Genomic DNA, 15,268 nt, shown 5'->3' with positions numbered 1-15,268 from the left:
AATCCATTATGTGGGCAGTCGCGCACTAATCTCTTGAACCTCGCCTATGCGTCACTGAGCGATTCATCTCCTTCTTGTTCAAAATTGGTGATTAACTTCCTCCTAGAATTCTCTGTAGCAGGGAAATACTTCTTCTCAAACTTCTCCACAACTTATTCCCATGAAGTTATCTCTCCTAGTTCGAAAGAGTATGCCCATTTTCCATCTTTATCGCATAGTGAAAATGGAAATAGCATGAGTCGAACTTCTTCAGTAGAGATATTAGGGAACATGAAAGTGTTACAAATTCCAATGAAGCTTCGTAGATGGGCATGTGGGTCTTCACCATGCCGTCCTCCAAACCATTCTACTGTCTGTATCATTTGTAACATTATCGACTTCATCTCAAACCTTGATCCATCCAATGCTTGTCTCATGATTCTTGGGGAGAAATCATACAAGTTTGGTGATGCATAGTCCTGAATGGGTCTATTGCAATCATTTTCCACTAGGATAGGATTTGCCATTATGTTGTTTACATTTGCGGCTTGTTCTTCCGATTGTTCAGCCATTCTGTGAGTTCTTCCTTGTTGTCGACGTTTCTGTCTTCTACAAAATGTTCTTTCGATCTATGGGTCGTAGTTGGCTCAGGAGGGTGTCCTTTGCTCATACGACGCTTGCTTCTTCCTTTATCGAAGGAATGGAAATGCGCAAAGGTTGAAAGTTGCAAAGAAAATCAAAGAGGTTTGATGTTAGCGCATTCTATACCCTAGTCTCCGACAACGGTGCCGAAAACTTGATGCGTGAAATTATGATGCGATGGTGTGAGTATGCGATGATGTGTGTTATGCGATGATCATGCAAGTTTTCCTAACAAGGCCCAAGTATAAGCCTTCTTAAGTTTCCTGGTAAGTCCAGGGTTGAACACAAGGACTACTAAGTAGATATGCGACGGACTCTTTGATTCTATTACAGTGGTAAAACAAATGGAGTGGATAGTGTTTTGTTTTAGATTTTCCTATGTGACAGAGTTGAACGCGGAGTGATGAAAGCATAGAGTTACGATAAGTATGCGATGAAGGGGTTGAGAAGGGGTTTAGCTAACCTTTCCTAAGATTGTACACAAGCTATGCGATCAGGCTACACACAAATATCAGTACTACATTTCTCAATGCTTTGCCACAATTCCTATTTCTAGGACACATGCGATGCATATGCTAAAATGACGATATAACTTATTTCTAAGTTTCTATTCTTGCTTATGTGATCTAATCTGACTCTCTCAAGCCTAGATTCTATCTTTAGTCTACTTTCTCAAGTATGTCCAAATGAATGATGCACACATAAGACAAGGTGACCGCATACCACCAATCCTATTTCTAAGGCACATGCGATGTGTAAATAGCAGATAAAACTTATGTCTAAGTTTCTACTCTTGCTACGATCTAATCTGACTCTCTCAAGCCTAGATTCTATCTTTAGACTATTTTCTCAAGTACGTCCAAAGGTGAATGATGCATACATAAGAAAAGATGATCTCATAAAATGTAAATCTTAAGTCATGCTAGCTAAGTGCTTCTCAACCCATTCAAAAATTTAGCTACTCATGCCTGTTATGGAGAGATTGAACATAGATTGAAATGAAGTTTCCATTTTCTACAAATAAAGTACTGAATACAAAATAACAAATGGATTTGAGAGATAGCAAGCCTGGTAAGCAATGTCTTGCTTCTCGTGGCCTTTTACACTGCTCTTTATCGTTTCAACTCTATTCTAGTTGTGGATTCTTGCTCTCGCATGGGTTGGCCCTCTCTCCTTTGTATTGCTTTTTGGTAATCTCTTGATCTGTCAGGGAGCGATTTCTCTTGGCTTCCTCATTGCCTTTCTCTCTCCGTCCTCTATGTATATGTATAAGTATGTGCTGGAATGGACTAACTAACTAACTGACTTTCTCTCTGGTGGCCTTTGGTATTTATAGATCTTAAGGTGAAGCAGCTTTTCTTACAAATGATTGCAATGATGGGTGGTATTAATTTCCTTTCTCTGTTGCGCCGTTTAAAATTCACTGAAAGTTCGATGTACTCGCTACAGTGTGGCTTTTAATGACTTTTCAACTAAATTCGGAATTGATCGTTATCAGCTTTACGTCCCATCATGATTTGATGCGAGGTTTTTATGCGATCACCTTTTGAAGAAAACTTCTCACGATCGCATGACTTGCGATTGCAGCTTCAAGCGCTCTGACGCATTGTGCTTTTAGATCGCAATTTCATACACACCATCACATTGTACCTATACAAAATAGGTAAATTAACTGCTTTTATGTGATGAGCACTCGCGATCGTAATTCCATTCAATTTAGCGCTTTCGGACATGATATTGCCTATTTTACCATCACATTCTCTCATTATTTTAATTATTTTAGCTATAATAACTTGTATTTTTACTGGTTATCACAGACCACCTCAAGATTTTCCCCATTATTCTCTTGGTGCTCTATATTGAGTTGTGGGACTCAAAACAAAATTGAATCAAGGGATTATTGAGAACTGTTCACAGTAGCAATCTGGTTGAAGAACATCTTCTTCACTACGAATTTTCAACTAAAACTCTTTTGATTGCATGCCTCAAATTCACTCCAATCTCTTCAATATATTGCAAACCATCATGCTAGAAAGAGAGTTGCATGAGTTGCAGCTCATGCTTGGAGTAATTAAAGGCAATAGTAATGGATCTTGTGTGAGCAAGTAGAAGATAGATAATGGAAAAACTTGTTTTTCCATTTGTGCATTATACCAATTTTTCAATTTCCATCAAAATCAATTTTGATTTTAAAACTAAAAAATTTTATTAATTTTATAAAACTAATTTCATAAATTAATTCTTTAATAATACTAATTAATTTTAATATAAAATATTAAATTAATATTTACACATATCCATCTTCATATATTTAAATCATATTTAAATATTAATTCTCTCATTCTGTTTAATTCTCAAAATTAAACACGTAATTATATCTCATAAAATTACTAACTCCCTTAGTTCTAATTTGAACGTTTCAAATTAACTTATCACGCTACTCTAGAGCTAATCCATTTACGAGCTAGTAGGGGACCTCGCAGACCTATAGATCATGGGCTCCAACGATCCGAGATTAATTGGCTAAACTCATTAGACTAAATTAACCCCCATTCATTAACTAATGTGTTACTCCACTAAAGAAATAAGAGTTATTCCGGAGACTATAGGAATAAGAGTTATTCCAAAGACTATAGGAATAAGAATTATTCTGGAGATAGTGTTTGGTCAAAAATTTTTGCTTTAGTGAAGGAGTATCTGACTGCACCTCGGTAGTATGTATTCTAACTCACTAGAAATGTTTATCATTTTACAAACTGCGAGTTTTAGGACATAAAACCCAACAATACTCCCACTTGGACTAAAACTCTAGTGGATCAATATATACAAATATATACAATGTTGAGTTTACATGAAGAGAATAAAATATACAAATACAATAAACTAGGGCTTTACAATACCTTTAAATTCTCCCACTTTCCCTATTGATACAAAACTCGTAGACCTAGTCCTACTAGGTGACCCTCGAACACTTTAGCCGAGAGGGCCTTTGTAAGTGGATTAGCTAAGTTGTCTTGTGAAGCAATCTGGGTGACAATTACGTCTCCTCTGTGTACAATCTCCCTGATGAGATGGTACTTTTGCTCTGTTGGGATTGGTGTCTTAATTCTCCCGGAGTCTCGTTGTTTGTAATGATACACATTGTTTGATGAATAAAATAACTGTTATTTCATTCTGGCATTTACTCATATCCAATAAACAAAGCTCCATGGTTATCTTATGTAAACTTAAGCATATATATGTGATATACAAGTGGATCATGACTTAAGTGATAACCTAAATAGGTTTGTAGAATAAAGATTAAGGTGGGATATCTAATCCTGGTGACACTACGGTTACGACCCGCTTTTTAGAGGTTTGCAAGTGTTTAAACTACTACAGATGGTAGATCTTGACCATTCATGTGGAGACGTGTGATCAGAGGTATCCTATACAATGAGTTTGTATAAGGCCGAACCACGAGATGACTAGACTCTGTATATAACACCGTTGATACTAGAGACTTACATCTCACCTAAACAACCATAGGTGACATGACCTCAATCCTGAGTGTTTTGGGAACTCCTACCTTTGAAGGCGGTCCTGTGATTAGTATGGATGAGAGTGGCCAAATTTCCAATTCAACATGCCTACTTTTTTGGGGACTTGTCTGATCTAGGAGCTGGGAACTCAATAAACAAGATGGAATTCACTCCTTTCCCAAAGCGGGGATAAGTAGAGAGATCGTTCCCTTTAGGGCTGATTCCAGGGCTTGAACATAGTGGCCACAAATTCTTTTTGGAAGAGAGGACTCGGTCATAGTAGGATTATGACTTATGCATTAGAGAGATCATTGGTAATTAAGGAGTTAGATGTAACTACAGGGGCATAATGGTTATTGGTCGAGCTATACTTACGAGCGATCTGTGAAGGGTTATCACACTGCTGATTGGTTAAGATGGACACTGGTAAGGAGAGTTCAGCTGTTAGTCTTTAGTGGAGTGCCTGGCAGTTAAAGGATGGTGGATCCCGAGACTAAAAAGTTTAGTTAGTTTTTCACGTACCGTTGAAATTTCGAGCTATAGGTCCATAAGGTCCCCTTGGTAGCTCAATGGATTCAATTGAGGATCAGTTCTTGGTGTTGATTTGAAATGTTCAAATTGACAAGAAGTAATTCAATTATATATGATATGATCGATATGATATATGAGATACATCAGTGGAGGATTGATGTAAATGAGATTTACATTAAGTGCCATGGAATAGAAAAAGAGCTATGGTGTGTATGTTTCATGAGATGAAATATTAAAACTATAGGTTATAAATATATTATGGTAAGTTAGTTATCATTTATACTTATAATAATATTAATTATTGGATAATTAAGTCTTTTTCTCTAATAACCAATTAAGTGGGAGGTTATTGGTGGTTTCATGGTAACTGTGGGATAAAAGAAAAAATGTTTTCCTAATTTTAAAATTGTTGAATTTTATGAATTTGATATTTCCTCTCTCGAAAATAATCTCACAAAAGTTGTCAAGTAAATAGGATTTACTAAGTGACGACTTGGATAAGGTAAACGATCGTGGAGTGTTAATAAGCGATAGATACTCAGCTAACCGATGAGCTAAACGATCGCATAGTTTTTGCTAGATGACCGCTTAGCTTTTCCTAAACGATTGGGCATCGACCTATACGATAGGTTATGCCATCTCTCACTTGCTCAATCATTTACACGATTGTTGTTTCATTCGTCTTCTGCCTCAAACTAAGTCCACACAGAGCCCACTCTCTGGATTCTCACACCGAGAATACCAAGGTAGCCTTCTTGGTGGTGTCATACTCAACTCGACACCGTCGAGGTTCTGTGGAGGCCGTTTTTGTTGTTGGGGTGTTCATGATCGAGGTGATCGCTGAGTTCGAATGCACGGTGTTTATGCAGTGTAACGGTCGTGTTGGATGAACGTTCGTGGTTGCTGTGTTGCTGTGATTGAGCGTTCGTGATCAAGGAAATTGTCGATGAGTCTACAAATGTGTGTTACTCTTGTCCTTGATCATTTATAGTATCATGCTATAATTTCTGTAATTAATGCATAACTGTATGTCTCTGTTTATGATTGTAATTTTAAAGTTCATATATGATTGTAATTTAGAATGATCTTTCTGCTGCTCATGGAAATCCTCGTGTTCGATTTCCTTCACGCTCGATATTCTTTCCTCTTTTCTCACTTCGTGTTCCTTTGAATTTGCAACTGCTTCATTGTTGTCACAATAGAGAGTGACAGGAAAATTCATATTAGGAACTACATTCAAATTTGTTAAGAACTTTCTAAGCCATACCGCTTCTTTTACTGTTTCACTTACAGCTGCATACTCAACTTCCATTGTAGAGTCAACAATACAACTCTACTTCATGCTTCTCCACACAACTTCTCCTCCATTCAGAGTGAATACTAACCCCAAAGTTGATTTGCTTGAATCAATATTGGTCTGCAACTCAGAATCAATATCCAGTAAGGATCAGATCCTTAGCACTATACACAAGCATATAATCTCTCATTCTCTGAAGATACTTGAGAATGTTTTTAACAACAGTTGAATGATCATATCCAGAATTGGACTAAAATCTATTGACTATTCCCATGGCATAGCATATATCGGGAAGAGTACACAACATTGCATACATTAAACTCCCTACTAGTGATCATGTGGAATTTGATTCATCTTCTCAACCTCTTGAGGTGTCTTAGGACTTTGTTCCTTAGATAGGTGAATTCCATGTCTGAAAGGTAACAATTCTTTCTTAGAATTTTGCATTTTATACCTAGACAACATCTTGTCTATATAAGATGCTTGAGATAGTGCTAATGTTTTGTTCTTGCGATTCCGAACTATTTTGATTCTAAGAACATACCGTGCTTCTCCCAAACATTTCATTTGGAATTGCTAAGCCAACCATCTCTTAACGTCAGCCAAAACTTCTACCCCATTCCTAATGAGTAGAATATCATCAACATACATCACCAGAAAAGCAACAGTTGTATTAACGATTTTCTTGTATACACAAGGTTCGTCAATATTTTGTACAAAGCCATAATATCATCAACATACAACACCATAAATGGATTTATTAAGTTTGCAAACCTTTTGGTCTTTATCCTGCTGTATAAACCCTTCTGATTGAGACATATAGATACTCTCTTCAAGATAACCATTCAGAAAAGCTGTCTTGACATCCATTTTCCATATTTCATAATCATAAAATGTAGCTATGGACAAGAGTATTCTAATTGACTTTATCATGGCAACTGAAGAGAAAATTTCTTCATAATCAACCCCTCTCTTTGGGTAAACCCTTTTGCCATAAATCTAGGTTTGTAGGTTTATACCTTACCAGATTGATCTCGTTTTCTCTTGTAGATCCATTTGCAACCGATGGGTTTTACCTCTTTAAGTTGATCTACAAGATCCCAGACAGAATTGAAAAGGTCCATGGCTTTAATCCATTGGTCTTTATCCACATCATTCATTGCTTGGTTAAAAGATGATGGATCCTCTAAACCATCATTTGGTATGATGACTTGAGCTTAAGTCAAACCCATGTACTGGTCAGGCTGTTGCACAACCCTCCCACTATGACGAGGCATTCTCAACTCTTGAGAAGGATGTGAAGTCCCAGTTTCATCAACAACTCTTGTTGATGGACCTGCTCTATCAATAACTCTTGTTTATACATTTGTCGTTTCTCTGAACATTTCTTCTATTACTAGCTTACTGCGAGGTTAATGATTCTTCACATAGTCTACCTTTAGGAAAGTTGTATTTGTCGATACAAATACCTTGTCTTCCTAAGGATCGTAAAAGAAACCATCTTTTGTTTCTTTCGAGTAGCCTACAAATAGGCATACTTTTGAATGTTGTTCCAACTTTTTAGGATTTTGCACCAACACATGTGCTGGGCAACCCCAAATTTTGAAGTGACGTAATTTTCCTTTACGTCCTCTCCAGAGCTCGTAAGGTGTTTCAGAAACATTTTTTGAGGGAACTATAATCAAAATATACATTGCAGTTTCAAATGCATGTCCCTAGAAAGAATTTGGTAACTTAGCATAACTCATCATGGAAAGAACCATATCCAACAAGGTTCTGTTTCTCCTTTCTGCCATACCATTTTGTTGAGGTGTGCCAGGGGTTGCGATTTGAGACTGAATTCCATGTTCTATCAAATAGTTCTTAAATTCTAAGTCCATATACTCACAACCTCGATCAGATCGAAGCGTTTTAATCTTTTTACCTAATTGGTTTTCAATGTCATCCTTATACTCTTTGAACTTTTCAAAAGTTTCAGACTTTTGGTGCATTAGGTAAATATGCCCATACCTAGAATAATCATCTATAAAACTGATGAAATATTCATACCCTCCTCTCACTCTAACATTTAGACGCCCACAAAGGTCTTAATGTATCAGCTCTAAGGGTTCTTTAGCTCTAAGACCTTTTCTAGAATAAGATCTTTTTGTCATTTTACCCTCGAGACAGGACTCATAAGGTGGTAATGAACTGTCTTCTAACTTACTTAAATGACCGTTCTTAACCAATCTCTCAATCATATTGAGATTTATGTGAAATAGTCTCAAGTGCCATAAATAGGCATTTGGAGAAATTTTCCTCTTCTTACGAGTCTCAGTAGTTTTAAACATCTCTATGTTCAATACGGCTTTAACCTTAGTTGGTTTTAATATATACAAGTTATCTTCTAATTTTGCAGAGCAAATCTGTTTACTTCTTGTATGAACACTTCATCATTTTCAAAATAAACTTTATAATTTTTTCCTAGTAAATAATAGATAGAAATTCCTTATTAAATAAATGTACTTATCTCCTATAAATAACTTCATATCTCCCACTACTTTAGCTGAACAACCTCCTCGGTCCCTACCTTAAAGATTGTTTCACCTTCTATCAACTGCCTCCAGTAACTTGTTTCCTGTGAGATAGTACAAACATGATTAGTGGCACCTGAATCAATTATCCAGATTTTATCATTTTCCACTAAACATGCTTTGATAAGAAGTAAATCGTATTTATCTTGTTGTTCGAATTATGCATTCTCATCTATATAATTCAAAATTTCAGATGAGTTGGGAGATAGAGGACAATCCTCTATTAAAACTCTTTTGGTGTAATCAACTGCTAGTAATTTGTTTGTTGATTTGATCTTACTGTTATTTAATTCAAAAGTGAGTATTTTAGAAGAATTCGACATGCTGATAAAATTCAAACAAATTCTAATTAGCAAATTGAAACTAGATCCAAAATCCAGTTTTAGCAAAAAGTAATAATGTACCCATAACCATTATTTATTTGCAACAATACTTTAGTGAGTCATATATGTCCTACTGAGGGGCAGTCAGATACTCCTTCACTAAAGAAAATAATTTTAACTAAACACTATCTCCGGAATAACTCTTATTCCTAACTCTTAATAATTTTGTAAGTGACCCTCTGTTTTCAGACGTCAGAGGTTGGCCCTAACTATGCTACCGAAAAGTCAAGGTTGGGAATGGACCTAAGAAATCCTATCAATTTCTTGAGCTTGAGTTGTTTTGAATCCTATATTACAACCTTCCGTGGGGATAGCCATCATTAAACGACTATCAAAAGCCGTTTAATGCAAACCAGCAGGCACAAAATAGGAATCTTATGGTCCAAACTAACAGAAGAGACCACAGGATATATTGACACATATCTGTTGACTTGAACTGGGGATAGTGAATGTAATATTCATGCATGATGATGTGCTACAAGCTCATGTTGCGATAAACTTATAATGCAAAATGTAATCTTATGCTGTGTTGCTGTCATGCACATTTTATGCGATACTACTTCTAGATGTATGCGTTATTAATGGAATGCTTGTAGTATGCTATGCGTTGTCACAAGTTTCCTTGTGCTGAAACCAAGTATAATTCCAACGCAAGTTTCACGGAGTGATCCAAGGTCGAACACAGGGATTGTTGTCATCAATGTGTTACATTTGTGATATATGCGACTAGTGTTTTTACAATTAATAAAGAGTGTATTTATACAGGAAAGTAAATTGTGGTAAAGTAAAATTGTGCAGATAAACTAAAGCTGCATTAATAAAATAAAGTGCGACGGAAATAAACCCAAGCTAACGTGATGCAAGATAAGAGATACATGATATACATAATGCTGAGTTTGAGACTGGCTATGAAGTTTATACAAAGGATCGTGATATGCGGTGGAAAGATTTTATGTATGAATCAAAAGGAGAAAGAATAATTAGTACAAACATCGCAAGTCTGTTAATTGTGTTAAAGATATAACTAAGGTTTTGCTTTCCCTTGGCGTACACCTCTCGGTGATCGATTGCGTTCCCATATCTCCATGGCGAAACAGGGATGAACGTGATGAACGTAAGGTTGCTTCCATCTCTGGAAGTACTTCTCGCTTTAGTTAACGCATTCTTCCAACCCTCTCTCGATAGGAGGAATGGCATCTTCACTTCCGCTCTCACAGGTGAAGATGTCGTCTAGCATGCCTTGACTAAACATAATTATTTCCTTAACCCAATTAATTCATTTTCTCAATTATTGCTAATTATCTAAGGGATTAAGAAAACATCGTGGAGAAAGTGAAATATGGATGAATGGAAATAGGCAAAGAGATGGAGATGGAAATGATCATAACATTTAATTATAGAATTAAGCATCTGATACATGGTGCGAATGATAGACTAAGAAGATGAATACAATTGATGATAAAGAGATAGAAACAAATACAGAAGAGTGTCAATGTCTTGACATAGATCTGGATGGTGGATTTGCTTGTCGACGTGTGAAGTGGATGAAAAAAAGAGCTTCCCTCTCAAGCTTGCTCGTTCGATAGAAGTGACCTTCGTACAGAGCTTCAACGGTGGGGATCAGAAGGATTCTTGCCCTGAGACTCACCTCTCAGCCTTGTTTCTTAATTCTTCCCAGATCTACTCTGATTAGTCGCGCAACTAGTCTCTCTCTCAGATCAGTATATACACTTTTCTCTGTATACAAGCATAATTTCTCAATGGAATGGCCAGAGCTATTCATAGGCTCAACTTTGACTCTCTGCATTGTGGTCCCCATTTTATTGTTATGGAAATTCCAGAAATGGTGGAGTGAATATTCCTTCTATTATGCAATCAATCCCTTCAGAAATGCACAACGATCAGCTGTACACACGTCAGTATCCTCTGTAACTGCGTTGCTCTTTTGCATCTTTAATCGTTTGTCCGCATGCTGTGTTATTTTTTATTACCGCATACGGTTGAGATTGTGTTAATCACTAAGCTCTTGATCGATTGTCGCATGCGCCGTCATTGCGTTGATCGTCTATTCATTCCTGAATGATGGGCGCAATATAAAGCAGGCTCAGCCAAACGCCCTTTCCCAATGCGTCGAGCGGCCAACCAAGCACCCAGCCATGCGCCGAGCAGCCTCGGTCAAACGCCTCGTGTGCCATCATTCAAGCAGCTCAGCCAAACGCCCTGCCAATGCGTCGAGCGGCTACGCACAGCTGCTTGAGCACCCTGCCGAGTGGCCATATCCGTGCGTCGAGGTGCTCTGCCATGTAGCTAAGCACGCAGCCCATGCGGCCGAGCAGCCAGCCTATGTAGCGCGCCCATGCGTCGAGCGGCCAGCCTATGCGTTGGTGCCAGCACCATGCGCCCATGCCAAGCAAGCCGTGCAATGCTACTAGTGAGCCATGCGTCGAGGATGGACGGTCCACCTATGCATTGGTGATGGTTAGCTCGTGGCGATGCCTAAGTTGAATTGTAATGATAATGAATTGGCTTGCTATGCATTGGTGATGGTATGCATTGAGTATGGACTATGCATTGAACATCCAAAAGTTAGACGCATACAAAGGATGAGATCATCATCAAAACCTTCTTGGAGAGGAAAGCCTTAAGCCTAACAATGTGAGGTGGTGCATCAGATTGGAGGCTCATCGCTGGCAACATGGGAGGAAGCCACTTAGCTTGCGTGATCACAGAATTGCATTGATGGGTGAGAAAGAACACTTGACCATGCAGCCAAGTAGATGGTGTCAACTCTGGAGAATGTTTGGACGCCTATAAGAGAGCCAAAAGACTTCATTTTTAGATCACAATTCAAAAATACCGTAAAAAGAGTGGGGAAGTTGAGCAAACCTTGCGTTGGATCCAAAATCCATTTGTTGGTCATAGTATTTCAAAGAGGACGCATTGGACAGTGAATCTGGAAAGCAGCATCAAATTGGGATGAGGAGTTCTCCAAATTACTCGTGCATTTGGAGTGATTCCAAAGACACTCGAAAGCTCTAAAAGTCTAGTTTTCAGGGTGGAGCCGGAGAAGCTCGAAGGGATCGGGCTGGAAACTGAGAAGAAGACAGAAGGGTCAGGCTGTCGGATAAGCTTGGCCAGTCTTGAAGATTCTGTGATTTCGGCCAAACCACGGAGAGTTCTGAGCTCAAATTTTAGGGTAAGCTTCCTGAGACATTTTAGAATATTGTTGTAGAAGGAAGTGAATTTAGAATTATGAGTAATTTGAGCTGTAACGTTGAATCTAGATTCTAGGGTGAAAAGGGAGCCTGAGTACAAAAGGGCTACTAGAGTAGAAAGCTCCTAAGCAATCAAGGTGAGTGGCTAAAACGTTTTGACTAAAATTTGCTTAAAATGTTTGATTACAACGTGTATAAGAAAGCATGTTTTAAAGAAGATTATTCTTATGCAGCTAGTTTTACAAAGTGATTTCCAAGCAAACCATGAGTTATGTTTTCAACGCATGCATGTGTGAGAAATTGTTGAAAGCGATTTATATGTGTTAAATATACTCAGCATGTGTTAGTGGTTTAAAGCCATGTTTTATAATGTGTTATACTTTACATGTTTAAAAAGAGAAAGTATATATGACTAGTTTTACTTAAAACGCCTACCAAAGGACATTTGAGAAGGTAATCCACCCAACTACATACGAAGGACTTTGAGAAGGTATCTATTGGTACTGAAGGACGTTTAGAAGGTACCAAACCAACCAGATACTGAAGGACGTTTGAAAAGGTATCTGAACAGGAGTACCTAAGGTATGACGGTACTTAGTATGGCCACGTGCACGTAGTAGAGTCAAAGATTGAGCAAAAGGGTTCTCTCTTGAATAGTAGTTGGTGTTGGGATTGTTTAACCCACAGTAGGGTTATCCTCAACTGAGAAACAGTTTTACTGTTTTATGATTAAAATAGCTTTATATGTTTCATGCTTGGAAAATGTTATTCTACAGTACAAGTACTGTAGAAGCTTATATTTCAGTTAAACTCTTTATTGAGATTTTGTATGAGAATCAATTATCTTTCTTAAGTCACTCATTGGCGCAAGCTCGCCCCATTTTCAAATGTTTTTGCTCCCCCCCCCCCAGGTAACGGTCAAATCCTCTGAAGATAGCTCTGCACTACTATGCCACTAAAGGACAAAGAGATTTGTAAACCATCTGTTTAGGTAGTTTTTGTTAATATTGTACACATGTACTGTTGTTCATATAGGACTAGAGTTTTTTGGTTTTGGGACTTGTAATCTAGTGTGTAATGACTCTAAATATATTATGTTTCTAAATTAATAAATTTTGGCCTAAAGACATCCACTGTATATAAGTTATATTTTCGTATCAGAGTATTCCGCAAGAGTTATTAGGCAATAAGTGTTAGCCAAAGGTTGATAACTATTGCAGTCACGCCCTTCTCTAGCTAAGAGGTGGTCTGGGCAGGGTGTGACAGCTGGTATCAGAGCAAAGTTAACGAAACTTGGGAAAGGTTTGAGCTAGCTTAGTATTAAGAGCATAAGGTATTGGGTGAAAGCGAGAGTTAATGCATTAGATTAAGTCCCATAGATAAGTCCCGAACATGTGAGGTGATAATTAGGCAAAGATGCTGAGGAGAAGTGGCAAGCGGAGCAAGCAGACTGAGGAGAGGAATGTTGACCCTAACAGCGGAGGTCCTAAAGTTAGATGGGACCCAGATCCAAAGGGGAAAAAAGTTAGAGACTCAGTAGATAGGAAGCAACTTCTGTAAACGAGTGAGTACACCAAAAGTAGATGTGAGCCTCAGATGGAGGATCGAGTATTTAATAGAATCACTCAAAGATTTGTGGTGAGTGTGGGATCGAGTCAGAACGATCCAGAAAATAAATTCAGTGCCGAGAGGCTGAAAGCTTTAGGTGCCACGACGTTCGATGGAGCCACAGATCCAGTAGATGCTGAGATCTAGTTGGACTTGATTGAGAAGTGTTTTAAGGTTATGAGGTGCCCTGAGGACCGTAAGGTCGAGTTAGCGACATTTTTACTGCAGAAAGGGGCTGAGAAGTGGTGGAAACTGATAAAGGCTAGAAGGATTAGTTCAAAAACTATGACTTGGTTCGAGTTCAAACAAGTATTTGAGGAAAAATACTACCCTAGTTCTTTTAAAGAAGCAAAGAGGGAGGAATTCCTTAGGCTAACTCAGGGAGTGATGATGGTTGCTGAGTATGAACAAAGATTTACTGAGTTATCTCAATATTCCCTTTCGATCATCGTGGAAGAGAAGGAGAGGTGTAGAATATTTGAGAATGGCCTAAGAAGAAAGATACGTACACCCATTACCTCTACATCCAATTGGGTGAATTTCACTCAGTTAGTTGAGACTGCTATCCGACTAGAGCAGAGTGTAGTGAGGGAAGATGTACTCCAGCTAGATGAAGGATAGTTTAGAATGCCTGGAGAATCAAGAAGTAAAAGATTTAGACCCCCGTTCTCTGGACAGTCGGGTATAAGGAGTTTTAGAGGCACGAGCCAACAGAGTTCAGGTCGAAAGAGGTCACGACCTACAGCTGGACCGAGTGGTAAATCAGTATCGGGTCATGCTAGCGAGTCAGTAGCTAGTACAGGGAAGAAACCACTTTGCGTAAACTGTGGAAGACCTCGTACAGGAGTATGTTATGGCAATAGGAATGTGTGCTTCCAGTGCGGCCAAGTTGGGCATTTCAAGAGAGATTGTCCTCAACTAGGTCATGGAACACAGAATGAGCAAAGAGGAGTTACACAGACTGTAAACCAACCTAGAGCGACCGGAACTAGAGGTGAGGGATCTGGTGTAGCTAAGCAGAAACGGGTAGCTGGACGACCCCAACAGCAACAGCAACAGTCGCAGCAGTAGGGTAGAGTATACGCTATGACACACCAGGAAGCGGAAGAGGTTCCATATGTCGTAATTGGTACGATAACTTTATGTAATCAATGAGGATTACATGGGTTATACTTTACATGCTTTAAAGAGAGAAAGTCATTTATGACTCGTTTTACATAAAATGCGCTACCGAAGGACATTTGAGAAGGTATCCACCAAACTACATACCGAAGGACTTTGAGAAGGTATCTATTGGTACTGAAGGACGTTTGAAAAGGTACCAACCAACTAGATACTGAAGGACGTTTGAAAAGGTATCTGAACAGAAGTACCTAAGGTATGACGGTACTTAGTATGGCCACGTGCACGTAGGTAGAGTCAAAGATTGAGCAAAAGGGTTCTCTCTTGACTAGTAGTTGGTGTCGGGATTGTTTTTACCCACAGTAGGGTTATCCTCAACTGAGAAACAGTTTTACTG

General features: G+C 38.4%; 1 non-coding gene across 1 annotated transcript; it reads left to right on the top strand.

Annotated features, from left to right (window-relative positions):
• LOC120092310 lies at positions 1–109 on the top strand. Its single transcript, XR_005486016.1, has one exon. It is a non-coding gene; the product is annotated as a small nucleolar RNA R71 (small nucleolar RNA).
• Positions 110–15,268: the final 15,159 nt, after the last annotated feature.

The sequence above is a fragment of the Benincasa hispida genome, chromosome 11 (assembly GCF_009727055.1).
Source record: "Benincasa hispida cultivar B227 chromosome 11, ASM972705v1, whole genome shotgun sequence".
In the NCBI taxonomy this organism is placed as follows: Eukaryota; Viridiplantae; Streptophyta; class Magnoliopsida; order Cucurbitales; family Cucurbitaceae; genus Benincasa; species Benincasa hispida.
Note: the sequence above shows the minus strand (reverse complement) of the source record. Positions and strands in the feature narration are given on the sequence as shown.